The sequence below is a fragment of the Antennarius striatus genome, chromosome 10 (assembly GCF_040054535.1).
Source record: "Antennarius striatus isolate MH-2024 chromosome 10, ASM4005453v1, whole genome shotgun sequence".
Taxonomy (NCBI): domain Eukaryota; kingdom Metazoa; phylum Chordata; class Actinopteri; order Lophiiformes; family Antennariidae; genus Antennarius; species Antennarius striatus.
Genome location: NC_090785.1, coordinates 20,738,898 through 20,751,636, shown reverse-complemented (window position 1 = coordinate 20,751,636; position 12,739 = coordinate 20,738,898). Strand labels below are relative to the sequence as shown.

At 40.8% G+C, this 12,739-nt stretch overlaps 1 long non-coding RNA gene across 1 annotated transcript; it reads right to left on the bottom strand.

The window, feature by feature from the left end:
* Positions 1–3,758: 3,758 nt before the first annotated feature.
* LOC137603164 (uncharacterized) lies at positions 3,759–8,853 on the bottom strand. The gene is made up of 6 exons (XR_011037234.1): positions 8,745–8,853; positions 8,419–8,493; positions 7,909–8,028; positions 4,620–4,722; positions 4,242–4,342; positions 3,759–3,836 (listed from the first exon to the last, which is right to left on the bottom strand). It is a non-coding gene; the product is annotated as an uncharacterized lncRNA (long non-coding RNA).
* Between the last annotated feature and the right edge of the window lie 3,886 nt (positions 8,854–12,739).

The window sequence follows — 12,739 nt, the reverse complement described above, 5'->3', positions numbered from 1 at the left end:
GGCGTGAGAGAATATTTAGAGATCGCTGTAATTCGTTCGATTTGCCTGAACAATCACTGTATGAAAGGTACAGGTTTTGGGGAGAGGGGTTACATTACATCTGTCAGCTGCTGGAGCCTTACGTCAGTAATGGAACGCACCGCAACCACGCGCTGACAGTCCCGCAGACAGTGGGCATTGCACTGAGGTTTTTTGCCACAGTTAATATATTTCTTAGTGATGTTCGTAATTATTATGATGTCCTTAAATCCCTCGTTGGATGGGTTACAAGCAAGCCACAGATAAAATGCCATTAATCAAGTATTTGTTTAAGTAAATTATGTATTGATTCATTCATTCATAGGTACTTTTATGTATTCTGTTGGTGATGCTGAAAACCTCGGGAAGAACACAGTACGTAGAGCTATTCATAAAGTTGCGGGGGCTAAAATCACATGCTATAACAAAAAATGTGGTACACACATACATTTATGGAACACACAAATGTTACTGTAGTCAGATATACAACTGCAGTCATAGTGGGGAAGTAATATTATAATGGCACTAACTTCCGCATTGACACAGTCGGCAGTTTTTTGCCAGCGATCCTTGCGCCGTATGACAGCTGCAGCTGTGTTGCTTTTTGCCTGGATTTGCTTTGCTCGTATTTATTGATTATTATTGTTTGCTCCTCCGTTGTGAAATATGCGGCTCGGGCCGGTTTGTTGCATGTTTGTGATTGGTCGCATGCAGCAACCTCCGCCCTTTTTATGTTAGCGCGCACAGATCTAGACTAGACAGGCCTGGATTGAATTAGTGAGTTGATAGCCGGCTTTATGGTACCGAAAATCCGGAGGGCGGATGTCACGGTAAGTGGAAGCCCAGCTAGGTTAAACAAGCTTTATGGTACAGGCCTCTGGACGGAGGGCTTGTCAGTGAGCACCCAGTAGCTGGGTCCGCCACGTGGCCTGGCTGGGCTCAGCCTGAAAAGGCAACGTGGATTTTTCCCACTCCTGTGGACCCACCACCCGCAGGCAGATCGATGGGGCCGGTGCGCTGCCACATGGGTGGCAGCGATGACAGGGGGTCACGACGGACCAGATCCAGGCGGCAGAAGCTGGCTTGGGGGACACGGAAAGTCACCTCACTGGCTTGTGTTGGAGGTGGAGCATTACCAGTTGGATCTGTTGGGGTTTACCTCAACGCATAGCCTCGGTTCTGGAGCCAAACTCCTGGATAGGGGTTGGACCTTATGATCTCGTTTTCACCTCCTGCCCCCCCTTGATGGCTGTAAAATCTATAGATAGGCAGCATCTTTGTTTATGCCGCAGGGTTTAAAGCATGGGTAAAAAGTAGTGGCTTATAGACAGGAAATAAGGTACAAGCTCTTTGAACCTGGAAAATCTACTTCTTTTTTGCTCCCACAATGGCTGAAGGAGGAAAAAATGAAGATTTGTTTGTCAACACACTTGCCATTTGCCATTTTCAAGACGCACATTTGAAGAGAAGCTAGCACTTGTGAGACGAGGTTGTCCGATCCCTGAACTAGCTAACCTGTCCCAGGCTGGAAAAGGGTTTGTCTGCCGTTTCCAGACAACTAATTACAAGCAGTACACATGGCTGACAGGCTTTGAGTGATGCTGTAAATTGTTCTGCAAAAATACAAAATGACCCCATTCATGCATTTTCAGAAGTGTCTGGAGAAGATATCAAAACAGAAATCAAAAAAGCTCTTTATGTCGTTGTAATGGTGGATGAGAAACCAATGTGGGTAACGCTGCACAGCTCCTACTTGTCTTTGTAAAGGAATTAGATGTCTTCTCTAATGTGTCTTTATAATGTGGCGTACTTGCGGCGCTGTGTGACTGTAGTGGAAATACATAAAAAGATTTGTTTCACTATATCACTGTCACATCCGGATAATAGCCCATGTTACATACAATTGAGGTGATGCAATATCTAGTAGTGTGTTAGTGTATTTCTGTATTTTGTTTCTCCATCTGTGGTGTTATAAATGACGGTCATTTAACCCTTATTACACTATGAACGCGCCCCCACATTCAGATCACATGATGTTTTTAAACAGTTTGTAAGAAATAAAGTCTGTCACGTGGATTGCTGTGCGCATGTGCGACAGTATAGATGTGAAACCGATTGACCATGGACTGACCTCCAGAAAATATACAAGATGTCACGGTTCGGTGTTGCTGCTCTGCTATGCTGGGGTGTGGCAGGAGGAGAGGCCGAACTTTTGGCTGGAATATTGTCTCCACACCTGTCCCTCATCTCAACATCTGTAATTGATTAAAATATGATTGAAAGCTTCTCTACAAGCGTTCTGCATTTGGGTCTAAACCCTACCCGTCGTGACACAAGATAAATATATCTTGATTGAGAAATGGGAGTGAAAAATCATTTATATGCTTGTTGTTTAAATTGTCTTCAAAGTTGAAACCTTTTCTGTTTCATTGACCATTAATTATTTTGTGAATGAAACTGTTGGGTCTGATTTGTCAAAAGAGAACTTTATCAAAACAGGCTTTGGGAGGAGCTGTTCGAGGTCGATAAATGGCTCAGGTGACATCACACTCTTCCTTATTTTACTTGTGTTTTGTTGTACACAAACTGGCTTAGAGGCCTTTTCAAACTTCAAACTTGGCTTTGTGTAAATGTAAAATTAAAAACTATTAATGCCTGTAGGGAATTTCGTAGTCCACTCTAGCACACACTGGTAGTTAGTGCACACATGCATATATGCATATATGTATGTATGTGGGTACAGGCCCGTAACAAACACACACAGAGCCTGTAGGCATGCAAGTGATAGGCAGATAAAAAGGCATGCAAGTGATGGGCAGTGGGAGGTGAATTGGCACCTCCCACTGCCAGTTCACACAGAACTTTTTCCCCGACACAGGTCTTGAAGGGTACCCTCTGGTCCCCAGCCCAAGACTTAGTGGACTGAGCTGCTGCCGCCCCATTTATGGAAGTTCATTGTGATCTCCATGGATGGTGATGGATGGCTGGATGGACGAGGCTACACTTCCCACAGAGATAACAGAAGCTGGCAAAGAGCAAAGACAGGAACATGTTTCTGTCACTGACATTCAAACACGATTTCACTTCAAAAAAGAGTTTACAGCTTCTTTGTCTAACACAACAAAGAAGCCGTAAACCTCTGCGTGAACAACTACGATGCTTTCAGCATCTGACCTCACCTGTCCTCAAGAACCTTCAGACAGGAAGTTATGTGGCTAATGGTGTCTGCTAACTTCCTGGCTAGTTTAACTGTGACATGCTATCTAGCTTTAGCTTTATTTGCTCGATGCAGCATTAGATTTTCTTGGCAGCTATTGGTAACTTTTTTTTAATTGATATCAATGTGTTCATAAATTTATTCCTGTGTTCTGAAAGCTGCTGGTAGATTCATTGTATTTGGAATTTGTAGTGGAAGATATTTTGAACCTTTTTTTAATGTGGCAACTGACAGCAGCTAGGTACCTTAAAATAGATTTAATTTGTGAGGTTTTGAAGGCATTTAGAGGTTAAAAAGTAATGATAATGACTCTTAAAAAAATTTAATTAATATTTAGATAAAAAATACTGCATTTAATTACTTTAATTAATTACTTAATATCAAAACATTTGAACAATAATTTGAACATTAATACTGCTATTTAGTTAGGTTACAATGAATGAAAAACAAACTATTCTTTATCTTTAAGTACAAATATAATCTAGGACTCATACACATGTATTCAAAGTGTATTTTAAAGAAGGCATCAGTCTGACAGCTCATAGACGTCATCGTCATCTTCCTGCATGTTGGAGGTACTTGTGGTACTTGATTAGTGATCCTACAGACAAACACACACAACCATACCCAATCAGTTTTATGACACACTTTAAGGACATTAGTATCAAGTGGATTTAATGGATTTAGTAGGCACTGATATTCTCATATTTCAAAGCGATGTTGGAATAACTTTTTTTTTAAAATCATCACCTTCTAAAAAGGTTGTAAGAGACATCTCAACCCATTTGTCCAGACAAGTGAAAATGCTATGGTCTCTGATACAACTGAAAACATTAATTAAAAAGCACCAGAGTAAGGAGAAGAAATGCAACTTCTTTCACTAGACATCACTGTTTTTATACATTCTAAATAGTCCATCATTGCTGTCTGTTCCATCACACATCTTCAACCTCAATTTCAGCAACTCTCAGTCTCTTTTTGAAAAACCCTTCAAAGGTGCTTCTACCTCCTGACGTTATCGGCCGACCTTCATCTCCAAGTCAGACTTCCTCTGGTTAACTTGAGTTTCTTTCCTCCTTGTTACTCTTCCTGCCTTCCCTAGAAAAGCTGGATGAAGTAGAGAAGAAAAGGGAATAGAGGAGAGGAGAGATTTTTTTTTTTTTTTGCAAAAACACTTTAATCACATTCCAACATTTTGCAATTTTACATTAGATGAAGCACTAAAGTGCCTCAGAAGAAGAATTTTTTTTTTCTAAAAGAGAAGAGAAGAGGAGAGGAGAGGAGAGGAGAGGAGAGGAGAGGAGAGCTGTACTTGTGAAGTAATGATAAACAGAATGATATGATAAACAATATGACATCACTCCCTGTTTGGGTACCACATTACCTTTGCTATCTGCTGGCTGTGTCCTCTTGGAGACCTCTGGGTCATCTGGTTGAGCATCATCAGACTTCTTGTAGTAGTATTGTTGATCCGGGGGTCCAAACCTCTACAAGCAAACACACACACACACACACACACACACACACACACACACACACACACACACACACACACACACACACACACACACACACACACACACACACACACACACACACACACACACACACACACACACACACACACACTTGTATGCTGAAACCCAGTTGACTTCTGTTGTCTGAGGTCATTCAACCCTCCACACATCTGTCTAGCTCATCTGACCCACACAGAAGCCTGACATCATCCTTGCTGTTAAAATTGAACTCAAGACAAAACACCCCATCCTTTGCCTCTCTCCTCACTCATACATGCTTTCTGTCACACTTGAAATCATTTCAATTGGTTGCTGTGTTTTTGGCACACTGAGCTGATATCATTCCTTCAACTAAAAAATATGTATTTTTTATCAAACGGTTGAAAAGATTCAGGCATTTGGTTCAGGCATTTGATTCAGGCAACAATATGGCAAGTGTAACTCATATCTGGCAAAACCACTGATGGTTATTGTCAAGAAGTATCCATTTTCCATTTGCAAGATGGTTAAAGAAAGCTTTGATATGCTTTGTCAGATATGCACCCTTGGGGGGCATGACTTTTACAGGTACTTAAAGTTTTGGGATGATTTTAAAGGTAAAATAACTAACTAAATAACTAAATAACTAATAACTAAAATCATAAGGTAAAAGATCCACAACTACGTGTAGGGTTTACAGTTGGTAGGCTGAGGATTTCTATCATTGCTTTATGCCAGTGATGGGCCGTGAATTTCACACCTAGGCCTTCAGTGTTGTTCTCCTTAGTCAAACATGAATAAATGCATCCCAAAATACTACAATGTAGTGTTCAGAACTGAGGTGTTTATAACTTCTCTCAAATGGGACAAAACCTGGCGTCAGCCCCACTCCTTTCATTGTCACTGGCACAGAAAAACCCCGCGGCCAGACCTTTTATAGACGTCACACAATTACATCACAGAACAAAACCGACTCAAATGACCATCATTTATGACACTACAGATAGAGAAATGAAATACAGACATACACTGACACACTACTAGATGCTGCATCACCTGTATCATATATAAAACAGGCTCTTTTCCAGCAGGGACACAAGTCTCTGTGTATCTTCACTACAAATACACATCTGCCTAAGTGCCCCACATTATTTACATACTGTACATTGCAGAAAAGCAAGATTTTTTTTTTTCAATTTTAGTATATTTGTCATTTTGTTTCGTTATAATTGATTTGATATAAATGAAATTGAATTGCAAGGACAATAAATATGAAAACTTTTAGCTAGAACAGGTTAGCTAGATTAGGTTGTTCAGGGATCGGACTCTCGTCTCACCAGAGCTTTTTTTCAAATCTGCATAGCGTCTGCATAGCGTCGCCTTCTCAGAGTGAGCATCCAATCACAGGACACGTACATGTCAGTACAACGTGGGCTAGCTAACAGGTCCTAGAATGCCAACTCGTGATATGATTGGCTATCGCATCTGTCTGCCAACTATACTGTATGTTCCTGTTCATTCACAGAGGGGAGAGACCTGCATTCTAGATTCTGAAGGTCCTGGGCAGATTTAATTCAATTTGGCAACACAAGCTAGCTGGGATTGAGGATCAGCACCTCCAAATCTGAGGCCATGGTCCTTAGCAGGAAGCCGGTGGACTGCCTTCTCCAAATGGGGACTGAGGTCCTGCCTCAGTGGAGGAGTCTTGGGGTCTTGTTCATGAGTGAAGGAACAATGGCACATGAGATTGGACAGAGATTTCAGGCAGCAGGAGCAGTATTGCAGTCGCTTTACAGCACTGTTGCAACAAAGAGGGAGCTAAGCTGAGACAAAGCTCTCCATCTACCATTCAATCTTCATTCCTACCCTCACCTATGGTCATGAGCGATGTGTCGTGACTGAAAGAATGAGATTGGGCTTTCTCAGGCAGATAGCTGGTGTCTCCCTTAGAGTTAGGGTGAGAAACACTTCTGTTCACTAGATGCTCAGAGTACAGCCGCTGCTCCTTTGCATGAAAAGGAGTCAGTTGAGGTGGTTTGGGCATCTGGTACAGATGCCTCCAAGGGGCCTCCCTATGGAGGAGTTCCTGGCAAATATAGCTGGGAGGAGATCTCGGGGCAGACTCAGGAGGGACTCATTGGAGGGATTGTATCTAAACTCTGGCCTGGGGATGCCTGGGGATCCCCCAGTAGGGGATGGTTGATGTGGCCGGGGAAAGGGAAATTTGGGGTTCTCTGTTGAAGCTGCTGCCCTGCGACCCGACTCTGGATGAGCAGATGAAGATGGATGGATGGTAAAAGTTCCAGGCTCAATAGTGATACCGATTAACATTTAGATTTATTGATGATTAGGATTTAGTAAGAACAAAAGAGTTCACTCCATCACATCACTAAATAAGGACCCTACAATCTACATAAAACAGCGGTGAGGGAAGGAGGTGTACATTGTAATAACTGAGGACATATGGATGAAAGGTTAAAAAACTTCCATCTCCACCAACTCTCAGATCTGGAGTGACGTTTGCTGGAGAAACATGATTAATTTTTTCAAATAAAGATCTAAACACACTGGTCAGCTTTGCTGCTGAGAGATTGTTGAGAAATTATGGTAGATCATGTCTGTGTGTTCTGATCTGTCCCTGCTATTCAGACATATTTGTATTTGTACTTGTATGTTTACTTTCCCCACCATATTTGTGTCTGCAATGTTTGAGTTTTATGTCTTTTTTCCATCCACCAAGAAGGACAGTGTACAGAAATAAAAGTATTTTCTTTTTTTTTTAAAAGAAAAGAAATGCACCTTTAATTACCAGGCATTGAGTAACAGCCTAATGTCCTTAAATTCTTCCAGATATGGAAATGTTTGCATGTGCAGTACACTGTACATTCATACATGTATATGTACCATATCAATATACAGTATATACATCAATCTCTAAAAAGAACAGATTTAGCCTGTAATTTTTAATCAACTGAGTGATAAAGAGTTCTTTATTTTATATATATATATGAGTATTGTGTTTTTTATGATTTTATACAACTAGTTTTATACAATTAGTTTATATTTTCATATGTTCCATTCATGCTGTAACGTAATGTCATAGCATATAAAATAAATAAAAAACTAACTTCGTGCAGCAGAAATGATGCTGAATACATGGTGTGACTTATACTTTACCTTGTCAGGCCACATGAAGCTGATGAAGAGAACGACAGGAAGTCCAACAGTAAAAACGTAGACCCCCCAAAGCCATGGGCGCTGGTGGGTAGCCAGCAGGAGGCTTTCAATGACGCCTGCCTGGAAGACACTCGTAGGAATTATGTGTATATAATATCTACAGAATAGTCAATATACTTTGAATATTAGGTATTAGTAGGTTGTATAAATGTAAAGATTATCCTAAGGCTGTATACAGTATGTGTTAACTTCTCCCTGCCTCAGATAGAGAAGAACAGTTAAATGGCTAAAGATAATTCCAACAGTACTCTACAGCTTCATGTTAATTATTCCTTTGGTTTTTTTACGTTTTATAATTTTTTTTACAAATTGATTTTAAGTTTGTACATGTTGCTATGTTTGTGTGTTATTTTGTATGTCTATGTGCTACTGTATTTATGAATTTAGAAGGAAGGGACAAGAACCTTTTACTAACAGTGATTAATAGAATAACAGGTGGACAGGTGTTACCTGAGCTGTACCAGAGACTGGTGTCACACAGGCTAGTAGAACCACAAAGCTGATCTCCATGTCTGAAACACACACCTAAATACATGCACATTCATTCAAATGTGTGTGCAAAGTTAAAGCATTACAGTGCAAAATAAATGTATTTCTCTTGAAAGGAGAAGAAAAATATTCACACTCCCATTGTGCTTCTTTTGTGAAAGTAATTAAACAATGACACAGAGAGAGGAAGCAGGGATGGACAAGTAAAGAACGAGATAGAAAGAAAGAAGTGAGAGTGAAAACACAAGACAGAGGAAGCTACACAGGATCCGGCGGTATTTCTGTACCTTACTCACAGTTTCCACGTGCTCCTTAGAGTCACTTCCTGAAATCTTGTAGTTATGTGATCTTGGACTTTGGGCTCAAGTCATTAGTTGACAAGGCTGCAGAACACGTAGGACAGGCATGTCCAAGGTCCAGTCCGAGGGCCAGTCACAGTCCACAGTCGGATTTAATACGACTTACATCTAAAACTGTGTTATATTTGGCACACCATGCTGAATTGAGCTGCAGTTCCTTTACTCAACTCACCATCATCATGCAAAAGAAGATTGGTTGATTTTTAAAATCATGTGTTTTCATGAAATCGAAATCCAAGAGATTCATGCAAACAGGAACTCACATTTCAAAAACAAGTACTGTAATATGAAATGTAGGAACATAAGAAAAATATACGCAAATTAAACCAGCCACTGACTGAACACAAGTTCCTCACTCAACACGGAACATAAGACACCTTTGACACACCACAGGTTCGTAAAAGTGTCTAAATCTTTCACAGCTCTGAAATAGTTCAAATCGAAGGAGAAGACTTCTTTACAAAAACTTCTTTACAAACAGAAGACTTCTTTACAAAAACACTAACTACATTCAATTATTTTACAATTTTACATAATATGAAAGTGCTCAAAGAACAAAAAAAATAAAATAAATGCAATTTAAAAATCAGTGCATTACATCAGGAAATTTACAAATGTAAGTTGATCATCAACTAAAGTGCATAAGATATTTTTGTGGCACCAAATGTTTCTAAAGCTGTGTAGGTCTTTTGTCATTTTGTAAAAACCAAACTCTAGTCTTAAACGATATCTGATGTTGCAACAAAAAAACTGCGGCTGCTTCTTGAACTATATTGTTTTCAATTTTCTTCTTTCTGGTCACGTAAATTCCCAGTTTAGCTTCACCAGAAATGAAATTTAAAAGCCCCCACTTTTTTTAATTTGCTTTGTTGTACCCAGCACCATAAATGAAATTTCTTATGTTAAAACTTTCACTGAACAAAATAAAAACATTTGTTAAAAGAGTGAAGAGCACATCAAGTCTCTTACACTCACTAAAAACATGAAAGACTGTCTCATGAAGGGGACAGAAGGGACACTGGTTTGACACAGCAGGGTTAAAAACAGAGATAAAAGCATTAGCACTAGCACTCCATACATACTCCGCATTTATACCCAATGATCGGGAACCCTCCAAAACATCTCGAATCAGGTAGACATTGTCTACCATGGACCTGCCGGGCACTCAGTAAGTCTGATCCTGCTCCATAGCTTCCCTCAGCCTCATAGCTAAAGCCTTGGACAGAACCTTATAATCCGTGCAGAGCAGTGACACAGGGCGCCAGTTCTTAATGTCCTGAGATTGAATTTTTTAGGCAGGAGGGTGACGATAGCCCTCCGGCAGGACAGTGGCAAAGAGCCCGAGGCCAGACTTTCATTGAACACTTCTAGAAAATCACATGCTAGAATGTCCCAGAAGGCTTTATAGAATTCCACCGTCAGACCATCAATGCCAGGAGCCCGCCATCCCTGCTTGCTCTGCAGGGCGGTGTGGAGTTCCTCCAACTCTAGTGGCTGGTCGAGCTGTGAGTTAATCTCCGCAGCGATTTCAGGTAGCTCTGTACAGAACCCCTCCAACAGTGGCTGCTTCTACTGGTAGTCATTACAGTACATGCAGACAAAACACTTTCTGGCTGGCAAAAAAACATACAAAACACACAAAAAACTGACAACAGACAACACTTAACATAGGACAAACCCAACTAAAAATATACAAAGTATACAAACATTAAGAAAAAAAGCAAAGATCGTAAAATAGTGCTGAAACACACTCGGCAGTTTCCACTCACTTCTTTCACTCCTCCCACACGAAGAAGTTTTTTTTTTTTTTTAGATTTTTGCAAAAACACTTTAATCACATTCAAACATTTTACAATTTTACATTAGATGAAAGCGCTGAAGTGCTTCAGAAGAAGAAGATTTTTTGCAAAAAAACTTCAATCACATTCAGAACATTTAGAACATTTTACAATTATTTATTAGATAAAACTTCAAAAACACTAAACACTCAAAAACACTAAACACCAATAAACAAAAGGAAATACAATATAAAAATTAGTGCATTATAACAGGAAGTTTGCAAAAGTTAGGTGGTCATCAACTAAAGTGCATAGGACATTTTTGTAACACCAGATGTTCCTAAAGTTATTCAGGTCTTTTGACATTTTATAGAAACCAAATTCTAGTTTTAAGCAACATCTGATGTTACAGCAAAAAACAGTAGCTGCTTCTTGAACAGTATTGTTTTCAGTTCTCCTCTTCCTGGTCACATAAATTGCGAGTTTTGCCTCTCCAGAAATAAAATTTAAAAGCTGTCACTTTCTCTGATTCGATTTATTGTACCCAGCACCGTAGATGAATTTCCTGATACTAAAATTTTCACTGAACAAATTAAAAACATTCGTTAGAAGAGTGAAGAGCACTGCAAGTCTCCCACACTCACTGAAAGTATGAAAGACTGTTTCACGAAGGAGACAGAAGGGACACTGGCTGGACACCACAGGGGTAAAAACAGAGATAAAAGCATTAGATGGCACCATGTAAAATCCTCAAGAAGATTTTTTTTTTTTTTGCAAAAACACTTAAATCACATTCAAACATTTTACAATTTTACATTAGATGAAAGCACTAAAGTGCTTCAGAAGAAGAAGAAGATTTTTTGCAGAAAAACTTCAATCACATTCAGAGGAGAGGACCCTCCAGTTCTCCAAACAGGGGACTGATGTGTACCTCAGGGAAAGGATCTTTGCTGTCCGGCACAGTTCCTGTACTATTGTCCAGGAGGAGGTTTCTCTTCTTCCCAGAGAGTCTTTGCCTCCACAGTTGTAGCACCCTCTGAGCCACCCTGGTGGACTGGGTGTTCAGCAGGGAGCTCACAGCCTGGGCATCTGCCAACGCAGGCCCGGCGTTGTCTACCAGTTGCTGGAGGGTCACGGTCCTGGTTCTGCAAAGCGCTGCAGACAGCCCAGGTGTGGCTCCACTGCAGACATCCAACCTGGCTCCATGTACTAGTGGTTCCTTCAGTAACCAGAACAGAGAGTCAGAGCTTTTTCCTGGGCTGCTTTTAAATAGGGCCCATGACTTAAAAACACCATGATAAAACGGAGGAAAACCATTTAACTTTAGAAACTTAGAGTCCATTAAAAACAGTGCAGCATCCAGGTCCAAGTTGCTCACACGTTTGAATATGCAGCTGGCCACCTCTCTCCATGTCAGATCTACTGGTCCGGTCAGAAACCGCTGAATGAACTGTAATCTGAACGTGGCTGTTCTGCTAGCCAGGTGGATGAAACCCTGTCCCCCCTCCTCTCTTGATAAAAACAACACTCCTTGAGGCACCCAATGCAGCCCATCCCAGAAAAAGTTAACAAGTTTGGTCTGGATTTGGGCTAGAAACCCTGATTGAGGGTCCATACAGGCCAAGCGGTGCCACAGCTGTGAGGCCACCAGGTTGTTTATCACTAAAACTCGACCTCTGTACGACATTCTGGGGAGCAACCATTTCCATTTTTTAAGTTTCCCTTCTATTTTTTCAATGACGCCCTCCCAGTTCTTCCTGGTTGTTGTCTCATTTCCCAGGTACACACCAAGACATTTGAGACCATCAGTCTTCCAACACAAGTTTTGAGGAAGAACCGGGAGGTTGCCATGCCACTCACCAACAGCAAGGGCTTCACTTTTGTTTCACTTTACTTTTGCAGCAGTTAAAACATTGAATGAGTTTGTCAAACCCACCAAAACATCAACATCCCTCTGGTTTTTGATAAGAACAACCGTCGATGCTTTTGCGGATTTTACAGTGGAGGGGTTCCAGAGAGTGTGCATAGAGCATCCCAGACAGAGCACAGCCCTGCCCGATGCCCCGATGCACCCTGAAGGGGGCACACAAACTGCCGTTAAACTTCAGTATACTCTCATGGTCACTGTACAACACCTTGATCTTG